Below are 19100 nucleotides of genomic sequence, written 5' to 3' on the forward strand. Positions count from 1 at the left end.
AAAATAAACAGTTCAAATATCACCAGAATGCACTCAGAAGAAGAGAAAAAAGGCAGAACAAAGGGGAAGTAAAAGAAACTGACTAAATACCAAATCACTATGTTGTGTACCAGGAACTAGTATAGTGTTGTAGGTCAATTATATTTCAAAAACAAACAAACTCATAGAGAAAGAGATCATATTTGTGGTTACCAGAGAGAGTGGGGGAAGAGGGAATTGGAGGAAGGTAGTCAAAATGTACAAACTTCCAGTTATAAGATAAATAAGTACTAGTGATGTACAACATGAGAAATATAATTAACACTGTTCTGTGTTATATATGAAAGTTGCTAAGAGTAAATCCTAAGAGTTCTCATCAAAAGGAAAAAATATTTTTTCATTTAATTTTATATCTATATGAGATGATGAACATTCACTAAACTTATTGTGATAATCATTCCATGATGTATGTAAATCAAATTAGCATGCTGTACACCTTAAACTTACACAGTCCTGAATGTCAATTATATCTCAATAATACAGGAGGGAAAAAAACTGACTGAATCTTACATAAACCAAAAGAGCACTTTCACCCCAACACAAAGAGACTGCAGAATTAATTTTTGATTAAACTAAATTTTGATCTTTGCTTCTTTGCAGGATTTTTTTTTTTTTGTCCTGGTTCTCACCTCCGGGAAGCACAGAGTCAGTAAAAACTGTGCGCTGTGGTTCCCTTCACCCCTCTTCTCCAGATCAACACACCAGCAGCACTTCCACCATTGCCCATGTGTCAAATCCCCCTGGATTTCTGGCACACTCTGCTCATCCGTCTCTGTCTAAGGAAAACCAGGCATCCAGGTTTCCCCAGCAGGGCTGCCACTCCCTCCACTTTGAAAACTTGAGGGGCAGCCTGCTTGGAAACCACAACACCCTGCTTTCTGTCTCCCCATTCTCCCAGTGCAGACGTGTGCAGATGAGGGCTAAAGGCCACACACACACCAGGCCTGCTGAGGACTCCAGACTCCAGGAGTGAGTCACGACATTGAACCGAGGGCTCTTGTTGTTAATGAATTTACTAAGGTATAATTATTGTACAATAACTTGCACATATTTAAAGTGTATAATTGGATAAAGTTGACCTATGTACATACCCATGAAACTGTCACCTCAATCAAGATGGTGGACATGTCCATCACCCCATAAAATTTCTTTGTAACCCTCTATAGGGTTACAAACCTCTCCTTCTCATTCCTCCCTGTCAACTGCTGCTCTGCTTTCTGTCACTAAAGATTGTTCGCATTTTATAGAGTTTTATATAAATGGAATCATATGGTATATACTAATTTTTGTCTGGCTTCTTTTACTCAGCATATCTATATTGTGATCCATCCATGTTGTATACACCAATAGCCTATTGCTTTTGACTGCTGAATAGTATTCCATTGTATAGATATACTACAATTTGTTTTTCCTTTCACTTATTAATGGATATGGATGAAGTTTCCAGTTTGGGGCTATTACAAACAATGACATTAAGAACATTTACGTACAAGTCATGCTCAAGAGGCCAGAGACTTCCTATTCATAAGAATGAACAGATAGGCTATGGAATAGATCTAAAATTTTCATTCAAAAAGTCAAAGTAAGGGGGACCTTGAAGATGGCGGAAGAGTAAGACGTGGAGATCGCCTTCCTCCCCACGGATACACCAGAAATACATCCACACGTGGAACAACTCCTACAGAACTCCTACTGAAGGCTGGCAGAAGACCTCAGACCTCCCAAAAGGCAAGAAACTCCCCACGTAACTGGGTAGGGCAAAAGAAAAAACAGAGACAAAAGAATAAGGACGGCACCTGCACCAGTGGGAGGGAGCTGTGAAGGAGGAAAAGTTTCCACACACTAGGAAGCCCCTCCGCGGGCGGAGACTGCGGGAGGCAGAGGGGGGAGTTTCGGGACCGCGGAGTAGTGCACAGCGACAGGTGCGGAGGGCAAAGCGGGGAGATTCCTGCACAGACGATCGGTGCCGACCAGCACTCACCAACCCGAGAGGCTTGTCTGCTCACCCGCCGGGGCGGGCGGGGCTGCGAGCTGAGGCTCGGGTTTTGGTTTTGGACGGAGCTCAGGGAGAGGACTGGGGTTGGCGGCTTGAACATAGCCTGAAGGGGTTAGTGCACCACGACTAGCCGGGAGGGAGTTCGGGGAAAAGCCTGCACCGGCCGAAGAGGCAAGAGACTTTTTCTTCCCTCTTTGTTTCCTGGTGCGCGAGGAGAGGGGTTTAAGAGCGCTGCTTAAAGGAACTCCAGAGACGGGCGCGAGCCGCGGCTAAAACCGCGGACCCAAGAGCCGGGCGGGAGACGCTAAGGCTGCTGCTGCCGCCACCAAGGGGCCTGTGTGCGAGCACAGGTCACTCTCCACACCCCTCTTCCGCGGAGCCTGTGCAGCCCGCCACTGCCAGGTTCCCGGGATCCAGGGACAACTTCCCCGGGACAACGCACGGCGGGCCTCAGGCTGGTGCAACGTCACGCCGGCCTCTGCCGCAACGTCACGCTGCCTCTGCCGCCGCAGGCCGGCCCCGCACGCAGTGCCCCTCCTTCCCCCATCCCCCAACCCCCGGCCTGAGTGAGCCGGAGGCCCCGAATCAGCGGCTCCTTTAACCCAGTCCTGTCTGAGCGAAAAAACAGACGCCCTCCAGCGACCTACACGCAGAGGCAGGGCCAAATCCAAAGCTGAGCTCCTGTGAGCTGTGAGAACAAAGAAGAGAAAGGGAAATCTCTCCCAGCAGCCACAGAAGCAGCGGATTAAAGCTCCACAATCAACTTGATATACCCTGCATCTGTGGAATACCTGAATAGACAAGGAATGATCCCAAATTGAAGAGGTGGAATTTAGGAGCGAGATCTATGATTTTTTTCCCTTTTCCTCTTTTTGTGAATGTGTACGTGTATGCTTCTGTGTGAGATCCTGTCTGTATACTCTTGCTTCCACCATTTGTCCTAGGGCTCTATCCGTCCATGACTTTTTTTTAAAAATTCTTTTTCTTAATAATTAAGTTTAATTGTAATAACTTTATTATACTTTACCTTCGTTCTTTCTTTCTTTCCTTCCTTCCTTCCCTCCTTTAGACAACGAATCACCCCAAATTGAGGAGGTAGTCTCAGGGAGCAGGATTTATGATTTTTCCCCCTTTACCTCTTTTTGTGAAGGTGTATGTGTATGCTTCTGTGTAAGATTTTCTCTGTATAGCTTTGCTTCCAACATTTGTCCTAAGGTTCTATCCGTCCCTTTTTTTTTCTAAATATTTTTTAATTCAATAACTATATTATACTTTATTTTATTTTTACTGTATCATCTTTCTTTCTGTCTTTTTTCCTTCTTTCCCTCCTTCCTTCCTTCCTCCCTCCCTCCCTCCCTCCTTTCTTTCCTTCTTTGCTTCTTTCTTCCTTCCTTCCTTTCCTCCTTTCCTTCTTTCTTTACTCATACTTCTACTAATTCTCCCTACTTTTTCTCCCTTTTATTCTGAGCTGTGTGGATGAAAGGCTCTTGGTGCTCCAGCCAGGAGTCAGGGCTCTGCCTCTGAGGTAGGAGAGCCAACTTCAGGACACTGGTCAACAAGAGACCTCCCAGCTCCACATAATATTAAACGGTGGAAATCTCCCAGAGACCTCCATCTTAACACCAGCACCCAGCTTCACTCAACGACCAGCAAGCCACAGTGCTGGACAACCTATGCCAAACAACTAGCAAAACAGGAACACAACCCCACCCATTAGCAGAGAGGCTGCCTAAAATCATAATAAGGCCACAGACACCCCAAAACACACCACCAGACGTGAACCTGCCCACTAGAGAGACAAGATCCAGCCTCATCCAGCACAACACAGGCACTAGTCCCCTCCACCAGGAAGCCTACACAACCCACTGAAACAACCTTAGCCACTGGAGACAGACATCAAAAACAACGGGAACTACGAAAGTGCAGCCTGCAAAAAGGAGACCCCAAACACAGTAAGATAAGCAAAATGAGAAGACAGAAAAACACACAGCAGATGAAGGAGCAAGATAAAAACCCACCAGACCTAACAAATGAAGAGGAAATAGTCAATCTACCTGAAAAAGAATTCAGAATAATGATAGTAAGGATGATCCGAAATCTTGGAAGTAGAATGGACAAAATGCAAGAAACAGTTAACAAGGACCTACAAGAACTAAAGATGAAACAAGCAACGATGAACAATGCAATAACTGAAATTAAAATCACTCTAGATAGGATCAATAGCAGAATAACTGAGGCAGAAGAACGGATAAGTGACCTGGAAGATAAAGTAGTGGAAATAACTACTGCAGAGCAGAATAAAGAAAAAAGAATGAAAAGAACTGAGGACAGTCTCAGAGACCTCTGGGACAACATGAAACGCACCAACATTCGAATTATAGGGGTTCCAGAAGAAGAAGAAAGAAAGAAAGGGACTGAGAAAATATTTGAAGAGATTATAGTTGAAAACTTCCCTAATATGGGAAAGGAAATAGTTAATCAAGTCCAGGAAGCACAGAGGGTCCCATATAGGATAAATACAAGGAGAAACACGCCAAGACACATATTAATCAAACTGTCAAAAATTAAATACAAAGAAAGCATATTAAAAGCAGCAAGGGAAAAACAACAAATAACACACAAGGGAATCCCCATAAGGTTAACAGCTGATCTCTCAGCAGAAACCCTACAAGCCAGAAGGGAGTGGCAGGACATACTGAAAGTGATGAAGGAGAATAGCCTGCAACCAAGACTACTCTACCCAGCAAGGATCTCATTCACATCTGATGGAGAAATTAAAACCTTTACAGACAAGCAAAAGCTGAGAGAGTTCAGCACCACCAAACCAGCTTTACAACAAATGCTAAAGGAACTTCTCTAGACACGAAACACAAGAGAAGGAAATGACCTATAGTAGCGAACCCAAAACAATATATAAAATGGAAATAGGAACATACATATCGATAATTACCTTAAATGTAAATGGACTAAATGCTCCCACCAAAAGACACAGATTGGCTGAATGGATACAGAAACAAGACCCTTATATATGCTGTCTACAAGAGACCCACTTCAGAACTAGAGACACATACAGACTGAAAGTAAGGGGATGGAAAAAGATATTCCATGCAAATGGAAACCAAAAGAAAGCTGGAGTAGCAATTCTCATATCAGACAAAATAGACTTTAAAATAAGGACTATTAAAAGGGACAAAGAAGGACACTACATAATGATCAAGGGATCGATCCAAGAAGAAGATATAACAATTGTAAATATTTATGCACCCAACATAGGAGCACCTCAATACATAAGGCAAATACTAACAACCATAAAAGGGGAGATCAACAGTAACACATTCATAGTAGGGGACTTTAACACCCCACTTTCACCCATGGACAGATCATCCAAAATGAAAATAAATAAGGAAACACAAGCTTTAAATGATACATTAAACAAGATGGACTTAATTGATATTTATAGGACACTCCATCCAAAAACAACAAAATACACATTTTTCTCAAGTGCTCATGGAACATTCTCCAGGATAGATAATATCTTGGGTCACAAATCAAGCCTTGGTAAATTTAAGAAAACTGAAATTGTATCTAGTATCTTTTCCGACCACAACGCCATGAGACTAGATATCAATTACAGGAAAAGATCTGTAAAAAATACAAACACATGGAGGCTAAACAATACACTACTTAATAATGAAGTGATCACTGAAGAAATCAAAGAGGAAATAAAAAAATACCTAGAAACAAATGACAATGGAGACACAACGACCCAAAACCTATGGGATGCAGCAAAAGCACTTCTAAGGGGGAAATTTATAGCAATACAAGCCCACCTTAAGAAGCAGGAAACATCTCGAATAAACAACCTAACCTTGCACCTCAAGCAATTAGAGAAAGAAGAACAAAAAAACCCCAAAGCTAGCAGAAGGAAAGAAATCATAAAAATCAGATCAGAAATAAATGAAAAAGAAATGAAGGAAACAATAGCAAAGATCAATAAAACTAAAAGCTGGTTCTTTGAGAAGATAAACAAAATAGATAAACCACTAGCCAGACTCATCAAGAAAAAAAGGGAGAAGACTCAAATCAATAGAATTAGAAATGAAAAAGGAGAAGTAACAACTGACACTGCAGAAATAAAAAAAATCATGAGAGATTACTACAAGCAACTCTATGCCAATAAAATGGACAATCTGGAAGAAATGGACAAATTCTTAGAAATGCACAACCTGCCAAGACTGAATCAGGAAGAAATAGAAAATATGAACAGACCAATCACAAGCACTGAAATTGAAACTGTGATTAAAAACCTTCCAACAAACAAAAGCCCAGGACCAGATGGCTTCACAGGTGAATTCTATCAAACGTTTAGAGAAGAGCTAACACCTATCCTTCTCAAACTCTTCCAAAATATAGCAGAGGGAGGAACACTCCCAAATTCCTTCTACGAAGCCACCATCACCTTGATACCAAAACCAGACAAGGATGTCACAAAGAAAGAAAACTACAGGCCAATATCACTGATGAACATAGATGCAAAAATCCTCAACAAAATACTAGCAAACAGAATCCAAAAGCACATTAAAAGGATCATACACCATGATCAAGTGGGGTTTATTCCAGAAATGCAAGGATTCTTCAATATACGCAAATCTATCAATGTGATAAACCATATTAACATATTGAAGGAGAAAAACCATATGATCATCTCAATAGATGCAGAGAAAGCTTTCGACAAAATTCAACACCCATTTATGATAAAAACCCTCCAGAAAGTAGGCATAGAGGGAACTTTCCTAAACATAATAAAAGCCATATATGACAAGCCCACAGCAAACATCATCCTCAATGGTGAAAAACTGAAAGCATTTCCACTAAGATCAGGAACAAGACAAGGTTGCCCACTCTCACCACTCTTATTCAACATAGTTTTGGAAGTTTTAGCCACAGCAATCAGAGAAGAAAAGGAAATAAAAGGAATCCAAATCGGAAAAGAAGAAGTAAAGCTGTCACTGTTTGCAGATGACATGATACTATACATAGAGAATCCTAAAGATGCTACCAGAAAACTACTAGAGCTAATCAATGAATTTGGTAAAGTAGCAGGATACAAAATTAATGCACAGAAATCTCTGGCATTCCTATATACTAATGATGAAAAATCTGAAAGTGAAATCAAGAAAACACTCCCATTTACCATTGCAACAAAAAGAATAAAATATCTAGGAATAAACCTACCTAAGGAGACGAAAGACCTGTATGCAGAAAATTATAAGACACTGATGAAAGAAATTAAAGATGATACAAATAGATGGAGAGATATACCATGTTCTTGGATGGGAAGAATCAACATTGTGAAAATGACTCTACTACCCAAAGCAATCTACAGATTCAATGCAATCCCTATCAAACTACCACTGGCATTTTTCACAGAACTAGAATAAAAAATTTCGCAATTTGTATGGAAACACAAAAGACCCCGAATAGCCAAAGCAATCTTGAGAATGAAAAAAGGAGCTGGAGGAATAAGGCTCCCTGACTTTAGACTATATTACAGAGCAACAGTAATCAAGACAGTATGGTACTGGCACAAAAACAGAAAGATAGATCAGTGGAACAGGATAGAAAGCCCAGAGATAAACCCACGCACATATGGACACCTTATCTTTGATAAAGGAGGCAGGAATGTACAGTGGAGAAAGGACAGCCTCTTCAATAAATGGTGCTGGGAAAACTGGACAGGTACATGTAAAAGTATGAGATTAGATCACTCCCTAACACCATACACAAAAATAAGCTCAAAATGGATTAAAGACCTAAATGTAAGGCCAGAAACTATCAAACTCTTAGAAGAAAACATAGGAAGAACACTCTATGACATAAATCACAGCAAGATCCTTTCTGACCCACCTCCTAGAGTAATGGAAATAAAAACAAAAATAAACAAATGGGACCTAATGAAACTTCAAAGCTTTTGCACAGCAAAGGAAACCATAACCAAGACCAAAAGACAACCCTCAGAATGGGAGAAAACATTTGCAAATGAAGCAACTGACAAAGGATTAATCTCCAAAATTTACAAGCAGCTCATGCAGCTCAATAACAAAAAAACAAACAACCCCATCCAAAAATGGGCAGAAGACCTAAATAGACATTTCTCCAAAGAAGATATACAGAATGCCAACAAACACATGAAAGAATGCTCAACATCATTAATCATTAGAGAAATGCAAATCAAAACTACAATGAGATATCATCTCACACCAGTCAGAATGGCCATCATCAAAAAATCTAGAAACAATAAATGCTGGAGAGGGTGTGGAGAAAAGGGGACACTCTTGCACTGCTGGTGGGAATGTGAATTGGTTCAGCCACTGTGGAGAACAGTATGGAGGTTCCTTAAAAAACTACAAATAGAATTACCATATGACCCAGCAATCCCACTACTTGGCATATACCCTGAGAAAACCAAAATTCAAAAAGAGTCATGTACCAAAATGTTCATTGCAGCTCTATTTACAATAGCCAGGACATGGAAACAACCTAAGCGCCCATCATCGGATGAATGGATAAAGAAGATGTGGCACATATACACAATGGAATATTACTCAGCCTTAAAAAGAAATGAAATTGAGCTATTTGTAATGAGATGGATAGACCTAGAGTCTGTCATACAGAGTGAAGTAAGTCAGAAAGAAAAAGACAAATACCGTATGCTAACACATATATATGGAATTTAAGGGAAAAAAATGTCATGAAGAACCTAGGGGTAAGATAGGAATAAAGACGCAGACCTACTGGAGAACGGACTTGAGGATATGGGGAGGGGGAAGGGTGAGTTTTGACAGGGCGAGAGAGAGTCATGGACATATACACACTAACAAACGTAGTAAGGTAGATAGCTGGGGGGAAGCAGCCGCAAGGCACAGGGATATTAGCTCGGTGCTTTGTGACAGCCTGGAAGTGTGGGATGGGGAGAGTGGGAGGGAGGGAGACGCAAGAGGGAAGACATATGGGAACATATGTATATGTATAGCTGATTCACTTTGTTATAAAGCAGAAACTAACACACCATTGTAAAGCAATTATACCCCAATAAAGATGTTTAAAAAAAAAAAAGAAGAGAAGAGAAAGGATTAGGAGATGATCTTTAACTGAGGTATGATTGAACTAAACTTAAAAGATTAATGTAAGCATTTCTCTTCAGTAATTGTTATTAAACATGAAAATGAGCTAAAAAAAAAAAAAAAGTCAAAGTAAAATGGCCCCACAGGATGCTTATGCACAGGCTACTGTGAGACAACAAAGTTGATTTTATGATTTTACCTTAAGAAATTCTTTTTCAATGTCAAGTTTACATCTAGACACAGAGAGATTTTGTATCTCTTAAAGCACATAAAAAATAGATTCGACCTTTCCCCCAGATACAGGCATACCTCCACTTATTGCACTTTGCTTTATTCACAGATATGGCCTGTTTTTTCAAACTGAAGGTTTGTGGCAACTTGCATCAAGCAAGTCTATTGGTGCCATTTTTTCAATAACATTTCCTCACTTCAGGTCTCTGTGTCACACTTTGGTAATTCTCACAATATTCAAAGTTTTTCATTATTATTATATTTGTTATGGTGATCTGTGATCAGCGATCTTTGATATTACTATTGTAATTGTTTTGGAGTGCACAAACCTTGCCCACTTAAGACAGAAAACTTAATCGGTAAATGTGTGTGTTCTGACTGCTCCGCCAACTGGCTGTTCCCCTGTCTCTCTCCCTGTCCTCAGGCCTCCCTATTCCCTGAGACACGACAATATAGAAATTAGGCCAATTAATAACCCTACAATGGCCTCTAAGTGTTCAGGTGGAAGGAAGAATCACATGTCTCTCACTTTAAATCAAAAGCTAGAAATAATTAAGCTCAGCAAAGAAGGCATGTTTAAAGCTGAGATAGGCTGAAAGCTAGAACCCCTGTGCCAATCAGTTAGCCAAGTTGTGAACGCAAAGGAAAAGTTCTTGAAGGAAGTTAAAACTGCTACTTCAGTGAATACACAAAAGATAAGAAAGCAAAACAGGGCTTCCCTGGTGGCGCAGTGGTTGAGAGTCCGCCTGCCGATGCAGGGGACGCGTGTTTGTGCCCCGGTTCGGGAAGATCCCACATGCCACGGAGCGGCTGGGCCCGTGAGCCATGGCTGCTGAGCCTGCGCGTCTGGAGCCTGTGCTCCACAACGGGAGAGGCTGCAACAGTGAGAGGCCCGTGTACTGCAAAAATAAAAAAGATAAAAAAAAAAAAAAAAGAAAGCAAAACAGTCCTATTACTGATATGGAGAAAGTTTTTGTGGTCTGGATAGAAAATCAAATCAGGCACAACATTCCCTTAAACCAAAGCCTAATCCAGATTAAAGCCCTAAACATCTCCAATTCTATGATGGCTGAGAGAGGTGAGGAAGGTGCAGAAGAAAAGTTTAAAGCTAGCAGAGGCTGCCTTGTGAGATTTAAGGAAAGAAGCTGTATCCATAACATAGAAGTGCCAGGTGAAATAGCAAATGCTGATGTAGAAGCTGCAGCAAGTTGCTCAGGAGATCTAGCTAAGATAATTAAAGAAGGCGGCTACACTAAACAGATTTTCAGTGTAAACCTAATAGCGTTATACTGGAAGAAGGTTCCATGTAGGACTTTCAGAGCTAAAGAGGAGAAGCTAAAGCTTGGCTTCAAAGCTTCAAAGGAGAAACTGACTCTCTTGTTAGGGGCTAATGCAGCTGATGACCTTAAGTTGAAGCCACTGCTCATTTCCCATTCTGAAAATCCTAGGGCCCTTAAGAATTATGCTCAGTCTACTCTGCCTGTGCTCTCTAAATGGAACAACAAAGCCTGGATGACAGCACCTCTGTTGACAACATGGTTTACTGAATATTTTAAGCCCACTGTTGAGATCTACTATTCAGGAAAAAAAGATTCCTTTCAAAATATCACTGCTCATTGACAATGTACCTGGTCACCCAAAAGCTTTGATGGAGATGTGCAAGTTTAATGTTGTTTTCATGCCTGCTAACACAACATCCATTCTGCAGCCCATGGATCATGGAGCAATTTCGACTTTCAAGTCTTATTATTTAAGAAATACATTTCATAAGGCTATAGCTGCCATAGATAGTGATTCCTTTGACAGATCTGGGCAAAGTAAATTGAAAACCCTTCTGGAAAGGAGTCACCATACTAGATGCCATCAAGAATATTTGTGATTCATGGGAAGAGGTCAAAATATCAATATTAACAGGAGTTTGGAAGAAGTTAATTCCAGCTTTCATGGATGACAGCAGGGCTCAAGACTTCAGTGAAGGAAGTCACTGCCAATGTGGTGGAAACAGTAAGAAAACTAGAATTAGAAGTGGAGCCTGAAGATGTAACTGCATTGCTGCAATTAAAACTTGAACAGATGAGGAGTTGCTTCTTATGGGAGTAAAAAAAGTGGTTTCTTGACATGAAAATTACTCCTGGTGAAGATGCTGTGAAGATTGTTGAAACAACAACAAAAGATTTAGAATATTACATAAACTTAGCTGATAAAGCAGTGGAAGGGTTTGAGAGGACTGACTCCAATTTTGAAAGAAGTTCTACTGTGGGTAAAACGCTATCAACCAGCATTGCGTGCTACAGAGAAATTGTTCATGAAAGGACCAGTTAGTCGATGCGGCACACTTCATTGCTGTCTATTTTAAGAAAGTGCCACAGTCACCTGAAACTTCAGCAGCCACCAACACTGAGGCAAGACCCTCCACCAGCAAGAAAGATTACGACTCACTCAGGGTTCAGATGATATTTAGCATTTTTTAGCAAGAAAGTACTTTTTAATTAACATATACACATTTCTTTTTTAGACATAATGCTATTACACACTTAATAGACTACAGCATAGTATAAACATAACTTTTATATGCACTGGGAAACAAAATTTTGTGTGACTCACTTTATTGTGATATTCACTTTATAGCAGTGCTCTGGAATCAAACCCACTATATCTCTGAGGTATGTATGTCTATAATTATCTCAAAACCCTTGAGGTCATAATGTTAGAGAGAAAGAGAGAGCAGACACAAGAGAGAGTAGAGCAGAACAGTCTCCAAACCTAACTTATTAAACATCGTTGGGAGTGTAGAGGACATCAACTCCTTGGTCTAAAAACTGTCAGAAGGAAAGAAATAAGCATTTATCCTTTTTTCCTCTATGAGCTATTTTTCTTAGTAACCAAATAGCTTAATTTGATAAGGAAAAGTGTTTTTTCCCCCCAAATTCCGTAGAGTAAACATGGAAAGGATGGTAGAATTAGAAAGTCACCACTTTTCATTCCCTCATCAAATGAATTAGTCAACAGTAATCAGTGGATGAAACTATTAAATAAAAGGTTGATGGGGAATTTACAAAGGAGGAATTGAGCTATCATCACCTGAATCTAGTGAACAATCTTGGAATTACTAAAAATAGGTGCATCCAGATATTATACACTTTCTGACATTTTATAACATGGATCACAGAGCACAACCTATGAAATATTCTTGCCCTGAAAGTTGAAACTGAATAGAATCAATGAAGGAAGTCAAGTAATACAGGTCCAAGTTAATTGACACCACAGGAAGCAAAAAGAAAAATCCAGAAATCTAAGGGACAACTGACCCATTTTTTTTTCAAAAGTTAGGGACCGGATAAAGAATTGAAGAGGAGGACTGCCGTTAACATTGAGGCAAGACCCTCCACTAGGAGAGATATTATGATTCACTGAAGACTCAGAGAATGATTAGCATTTTTTAGCAATAAAGTACTTTTAGCATTTTTAGGCATAATGTTATTGCACACAATAGACTATAGAATAGTGTAAACATAACTTTTATAGGCACTGGGAAACCAAAAAATTCATGTGACTTGTTTTATTGCCATATTCACTTTATTGCAGTGGTCTGGACCCAAACCTGCCATATCTTCAAGGTATGTCTGTACTTCTTTTGTCCATTCAGCCACATATTCATTCACTCAAAGTTATCGAATGCATATTATACGCCTGGAACTGTACTAGATGCCACTGGAATACAAAAGTTAAGTTAAATACTTGCTTAGTGAGGAGCTGGCATCTTTACACTTTGAAAACCAATACAAGTTGTCCTTTGCCTGTTTTAACATGCCTTACCTCCATGGTAAAAATAAGTGAAACAATAGAATCAACAGGCTGCCTAGATTGTTAGAAACAGGCCAACTCCCACAGAGCACCAAGAGGAAGCTTCTGTCCCCTTTGTAGTCATTGTTCTTTCCATGCCAAAGCAGGGAGTTAACGTGGATATGAAGCTACATGATTTATGACCCGCAGTGACACAAGAATCAGTGAAAGGAGCGACAGGACAGCAGTACTCAACAGCTCTCCTAAGCATGTTGAGCAAAAGTTAACCCTTTGATACACAACTCAAAATCTCTTCCCTGAATGACCTCCTTCTTCATCTATCTACAAACCCATCCAACCCTTCTGCCCAGATCTTTTTCCAAAATGGAACTAGATAGACTACATGCAGCGCCACTTCTAATTACTTTTGACTGCCTTTTAATGTTGTTTTTTCCCCCTCAATATAAATCCATTGGTATAAAATAAGAGGACGATTTCTAGGCCAACAGATGTGAGGCACATTCAGCTATACCCTCTGCTCTTTGGGAGCACAGTACACCCTTAATGACTTCATTATTGCACTTAAAAGAATGAAAATCACTGTACCTGTTTTCTCTGGAGTATCTTTTCATATATAAGATCATGGTATCCATACCAGTATCCCTAAATCCACTAACTTTACACTTTCTATTTCTACCGATTATCCCTGATACCCCCTTCTTCCAACATAATAGCTCTTCTTTTCATCAACACTATCTATTTAAAACAGAAGGACAGTTAAGTCTCAGGAGTTTTATTCCCCTACTTAACATGTAAGATGCACATTTTTCTAATATTTTTGCACGGAATATTTTCTAGGTATGGTTGATGCCTAATTAGGCAAGCTGAAATGGTAGTAGGAATATGAGTAACCTTGAAAGGTATTTCTGTCTGATTTTGTGAGTATTGTGCAATCTTTGTTCTCATACAGTATCAGTCAATTTATTTTACTATTTTTCTTAAACTGATGTTTAAATGAGTTTGCAATCTATGGCATATACTAAATGGGGCTAGGGATTTGGAGATAAAGTGAAAGAAGCATCATATATATGGATTTTAATGTGTCCTGAGCTGATCCACAAAACAAAAATGATAGTGTTTGCTTAGCTTGTGAGACACTTAAGCTACCTTGAAGACGACAGCTTTCTACCATTGAATGCCATGAGTTATGCATACACCTATATATAGCATCCACAGGGATTATCAGTCCATTTATAACTGGTACCGATGACACCAGAGTACAAGAAATGTCACATTTCTTTCTTTTTCTAAGTCAAATTGAACCCAATTCAAGCTCCAACTGGCCAAGGTTGACAAGAAGAACAAGATCAATCAGATGTCAGCAATGCCTTATAAGAAGAGATCAAAAATTTTAAAACAGAAAAACACTAGAGCTTACAGAGTCTATAAAACCGAGACCCCATGTTCCGGTGGTCCATTCAAAGGCTGTCAATTTCTAGTGTCTATGGTTGCCCATGTACCATTACAATCCAGGTTCTGCCTTCTCTGGCAATAGGGGGCACGGGAGGTACATTCTGGTGGAATTAGATCTCCTCCACTTCCTAAACTACCACCCCATTCCTATACCAATCTCAGGGAATCTAACTGTGTATCTCCAGAAAATGAATCACTGCTGCCCAACCTTCAAACATAAAACTTTGTATCAATAAACCCTCTTAGACAGTTTCACCAGATCACCAGACAGACATCATGGTGATATTCACCTTCGAAATAAAAAGGCTTCTCTCAAGAGTTGTTGAGAGGAGAAGAAAAATCATAATGTTTCAAATTATATTGGTCAGGGTAGCACTAGTTATTGTGAGAAACAAAACCCCCAATATTCATGACTTGACACAGTAGGAAAAAACATATGGATTTCCCTGGTGTGCATCATACTCTATTCCACATAGTCATTCAGGAACCCAGGCTGACAGAAGTCCAGCTGTTTTCAACTTGCCTCCAAGGCTGCTCTGGGCATTGACATCCAGCAAACAGAACTGGGAAGACAACATAGAGGAGGCACCCTGCTTCCTTTCCACCTCGGCTCAACTGTGGCACCCATTAATCTTCTTACATTCTAGCAGAAGAATTGAGTCACAGAGCCTCACTTAAGAGCAAGGGCACTGATAAATTCTATGTAATGAAAAGGAAAGCATATATTTTCATTAATAATTAGCCATTTCCATCACCAAATCATAGATAATCCAGAATTAAAATTTATCTGCTCAGTTGCTCTTCTTATCTGGTAATGAGAATCTCCAAAGGGCCAATACTTGGGAAGAGGGTGAAGAAGAAGAGTAAAAACTCAACTAGATCATGATTCTCTTGCATAATGGTGAGAGATGGAGAAGGAACAAGACAGAAATTCATAGAGCAATCAAGCTGTGAAGAAGCATAAGTAGAGATTGCCTGGCTCATCATCTTATTTTACAAGTAAGAAACTAGAGCCCAGTAAGGTTAAGTTAGTTTCCCTAAACCACAAAACTCATTAATGGCAGGAAAAAAAAAAGGACCTCAGATCCCTTGAGCCTTTGTCAGTGCTTTTTCCCACTAAGGTTCAATTTTTCCAGTTTTTGGCTTTGTTTTTTGACCAAAAAAGCATAGACCCAATTCTTTCTAGTTAGAACTGTGAGACTCCAGAATTGTCCCTTGGGAGGAAAGATGGAGAGGAAGAGAACTTCACACTCTACCCAAATAATGCCGGTGAGCCCTTGCTGACTTTCTTATATACCAGTGATCAGGGTATAACTTCACAGCCCCAGTGTCCCCAGTCACCAGCAAGCCCTCTGCTTTTCACACTTTGTTCCCATCTTGAACCACATATATTTAATTTTGGCAAGTCATTTATTTCCTTTTTGGCATAATTCATACCAAAAACTGTGAATTTATTGTCAACAGGAGCTACATTTAAAGTCACTGATGATTCATGGAAAAAATCAAAATATCTATTTAGGGATGATTCTGCTTCAGCACTGAATCGTGTTTTTCAGAGTGGCTGTCATTGCATTTGGAACAGTATACTGGTCTCCCTAAGTTCATTGGCTCCTGTTATTTATTCCTCACCTGAAGCCATTGTCTCAGTTTGTGATGCTATAGTTTGTTGCTATGGAAACAATTACTGTTGTGTCAAAAGACAAAAGGATAATGGCTTCATGCATAGCCTCAGTAGCAGGAACTGATGAAAATCTCAGTAACAAAGATACTATTTTCACAATGAAGTTACTAGTAAAATGTGTTAGAGAAAGGGGAAATGGAATGAGAGGAAATAAAATGTCACTTGAATATGCCTGTGGTTTCATGAGGAAAACATTCGTTAATCTAGTTGGAAAAGTAGAATTGTGTTATGAGCTGATGATCCCTCCAGGGTGATCCAGAAGTTGCTGAAGTGAGGTACAATCTCACAGAATTTACCTGTCAGAGCCTCTCTACCCTTGTTAGTAAAAGGCGACCTGCAGCTCTTTCTATGTAACTTCTCTTTACAGGAGGAGCTGCCAAGACAGCAAGAGAGCCAGGGAGACTTACAAAAATGTCAGAATGATGAATGGAATTTCCCTGTTGATCATGAATTTTAGCTAAGGTCACAGAGCCACAAAGCAATAGGTACTTTATACATCCCACATTCTAAAGAGAGCCACCAAAGGAGCCACCAGCCACATCCTACGGCACTTACTAGTGAGTGCAGCTAACAGCACCCCTCCATGCCTACTATACGGTGGTTCTCAAACATGGCTGCACATTAAAATAAGTTGGAGAACTTTTCAAAAATACCCATGCCTGAGCCTAACCAGTGAAGTCAGAATCTCTGTGGCTGGGCCCAGACACTAATATTCTTTTAATGGCTTCCCAGGTGATTCTAATAGGCAGCCAGCTTGGAGAACTATTGATCCACAAGAACAGAAGACTAGAATCTTTGGAGTTGTACCATACTGCCTTGGGGTGAATGCTCGGGCTTTTCCCTCCCTTTCTGGGCCCAGGTCAGGGAACTCTGCATTGAAGATGCCTCTGGCTATGCTCCTCAAAGGACTCACTCACCTACCCCAAAGAGAACCGGCACATGGATACGAGCCACACAGCAGTCGTGGACACCCAGGGAAGGACCACAACAGCAGCAGTGAAATCAAAAGACTTTGGCTCTCTTCTAAGATCTCTCTCATCTTGTCCAGCCCAGGAGGAGCTAAAAGCACAAAAGGAAGGAAGAAGAGAGAGATGGTGCCCCCTTCACTGCCAGTACAAATACCTCAAGCTGAGGCCTGGCTGGCTGTGCAGCAATTTTGTGTAGCACAAAATTGGATGTGAGACTAAAGTTCCAACATAGACCAGATAAGACTGGACTTTTCAATATCTGAAAATGACTGAGGACATCGAATCTGCCCAAGTTGTTACTAAGGATACAAAAGAAAACGTGATTCAAGAGAGGGTGTTTTAAAAAAGTGATAGGAGAAAAATAAACCACTTCATATTTGAATTCCTCTGAGTTGAGATGTTCAATAAACCACTTGCAATCGATGGCTTTAATTCCTACATGGATTAATTGCATCACAACTTGAGGACATGAGAAAGCAATGAATTATATAACCTCCCATATTCCTCTCTCAGTGATTCTACCATAAGTAAGTTACCAAAGGATTAAAAAGCAAAAAAAGGCTACTTTCAAAAAAAGGAGGACATTCCAAAAAGGAAGATAATACTCCTTCACTTTCTAGACCTAACCACAAAGAGGAGTTATTCTATTTGCAGGTACACAGGATGGGGCCCAGAGACTAAGGTGGCACCCTTGGGATCATCCTACTCTTCTTTTGAAATGTACTGATCAGAAGCAGTACCTGGGAGTCACCTACTGAAACTGCTAGAGTGGCTGGCAACATGATCACTAGAATGGAAGCTAGACCTGAAGGTAACCGAGAGCTGAAAGTCATTCAGAATGGACCACTCCATGGCTGTGAATGGCTGGGGCTTGTTATCCAACCTTGCTTTACCTTCATCATAAGCCATTCTTTCTTATTCACTTTCTGGTTGTAATTTACTCATGGGTGAGAGATGAAGGAAAAGTCCTGGAGACCTACACCCAACTACAAAAGTGTAGGCCACCGTGCAGCTCCCTGGATAAAGGTGCTGACTCTAATTAGTTGACTGAGCTGTCCCCAGGAAGGCCATTTTGGCAAGTACGTAAGTGATGGCTTAATTGATGGCACAAACTCACAGTTCTTTGCATAATACATCAAACAATAAAAAAAGGAAAAGAAAAATCTCTTTCCACAATCAAGTCCAAAGACCACTGGGTGTTGACTAAGAGGTTTCCCATCAGCCGGCCATTTGCATTCTTTTCAATCAACAAATTTAGAATTGCTTTCACAATTACTAATAGATAAAACCCCAAAAGGATGGACATCATCTCTTAGAAGGCCCAAAATAAACTGTGTATTCCTTAAGATGGATTCTATTCCATTAGTATAGTATGAGTTAAATAAATCTATATATTGGATAGATGGATAGATGGGTGAATGAATGAACTAAAGATCAAACAAATGAACAGAGAACACCCGTGTTCAAGCCTAGAGCAATGCTGTGCTGGGGGTGGGGCCCAAGGGAAGTAAGAAAAAAAGGAATTCATTTGTAGGAATTTTCCATTACCTAATAAATGTATCCATCCTCCCCAAAAAATCAGTTAATAAGAGTATTAATATATACAGAGTGGAAGCCAACTACCCAACTTAAATCCTCGTTAATCAAAAATTACTCAGATTTTCGGCCCTGAACCAAGATGGCGGAGTAGAAGGACGTGCTCTCACTCCCTCTTGCGAGAACACCAGAATCACAACTAGCTGCTGGACAGTCATCAATGGGAGGACACCGAGACCCACCAAAAAGGATACCCCACATCCAAAGAC

At 40.3% G+C, this 19100-nt stretch overlaps 1 long non-coding RNA gene across 1 annotated transcript in view; it reads left to right on the top strand.

Annotated features, from left to right (window-relative positions):
- The first annotated feature begins 935 nt into the window (after nt 1-935).
- The window catches only part of LOC116751633, a 30817-nt gene continuing 12652 nt past the window's right edge, over nt 936-19100 (top strand). Inside the window, exons 1-2 of the long non-coding RNA XR_004349308.1 lie at nt 936-946; nt 15442-15457. This is a non-coding gene — a long non-coding RNA (uncharacterized LOC116751633). The remainder of the gene's footprint in view (nt 947-15441; nt 15458-19100) is intronic.

This window comes from Phocoena sinus, chromosome 3 (assembly GCF_008692025.1).
Source record: "Phocoena sinus isolate mPhoSin1 chromosome 3, mPhoSin1.pri, whole genome shotgun sequence".
Taxonomy (NCBI): Eukaryota; Metazoa; Chordata; class Mammalia; order Artiodactyla; family Phocoenidae; genus Phocoena; species Phocoena sinus.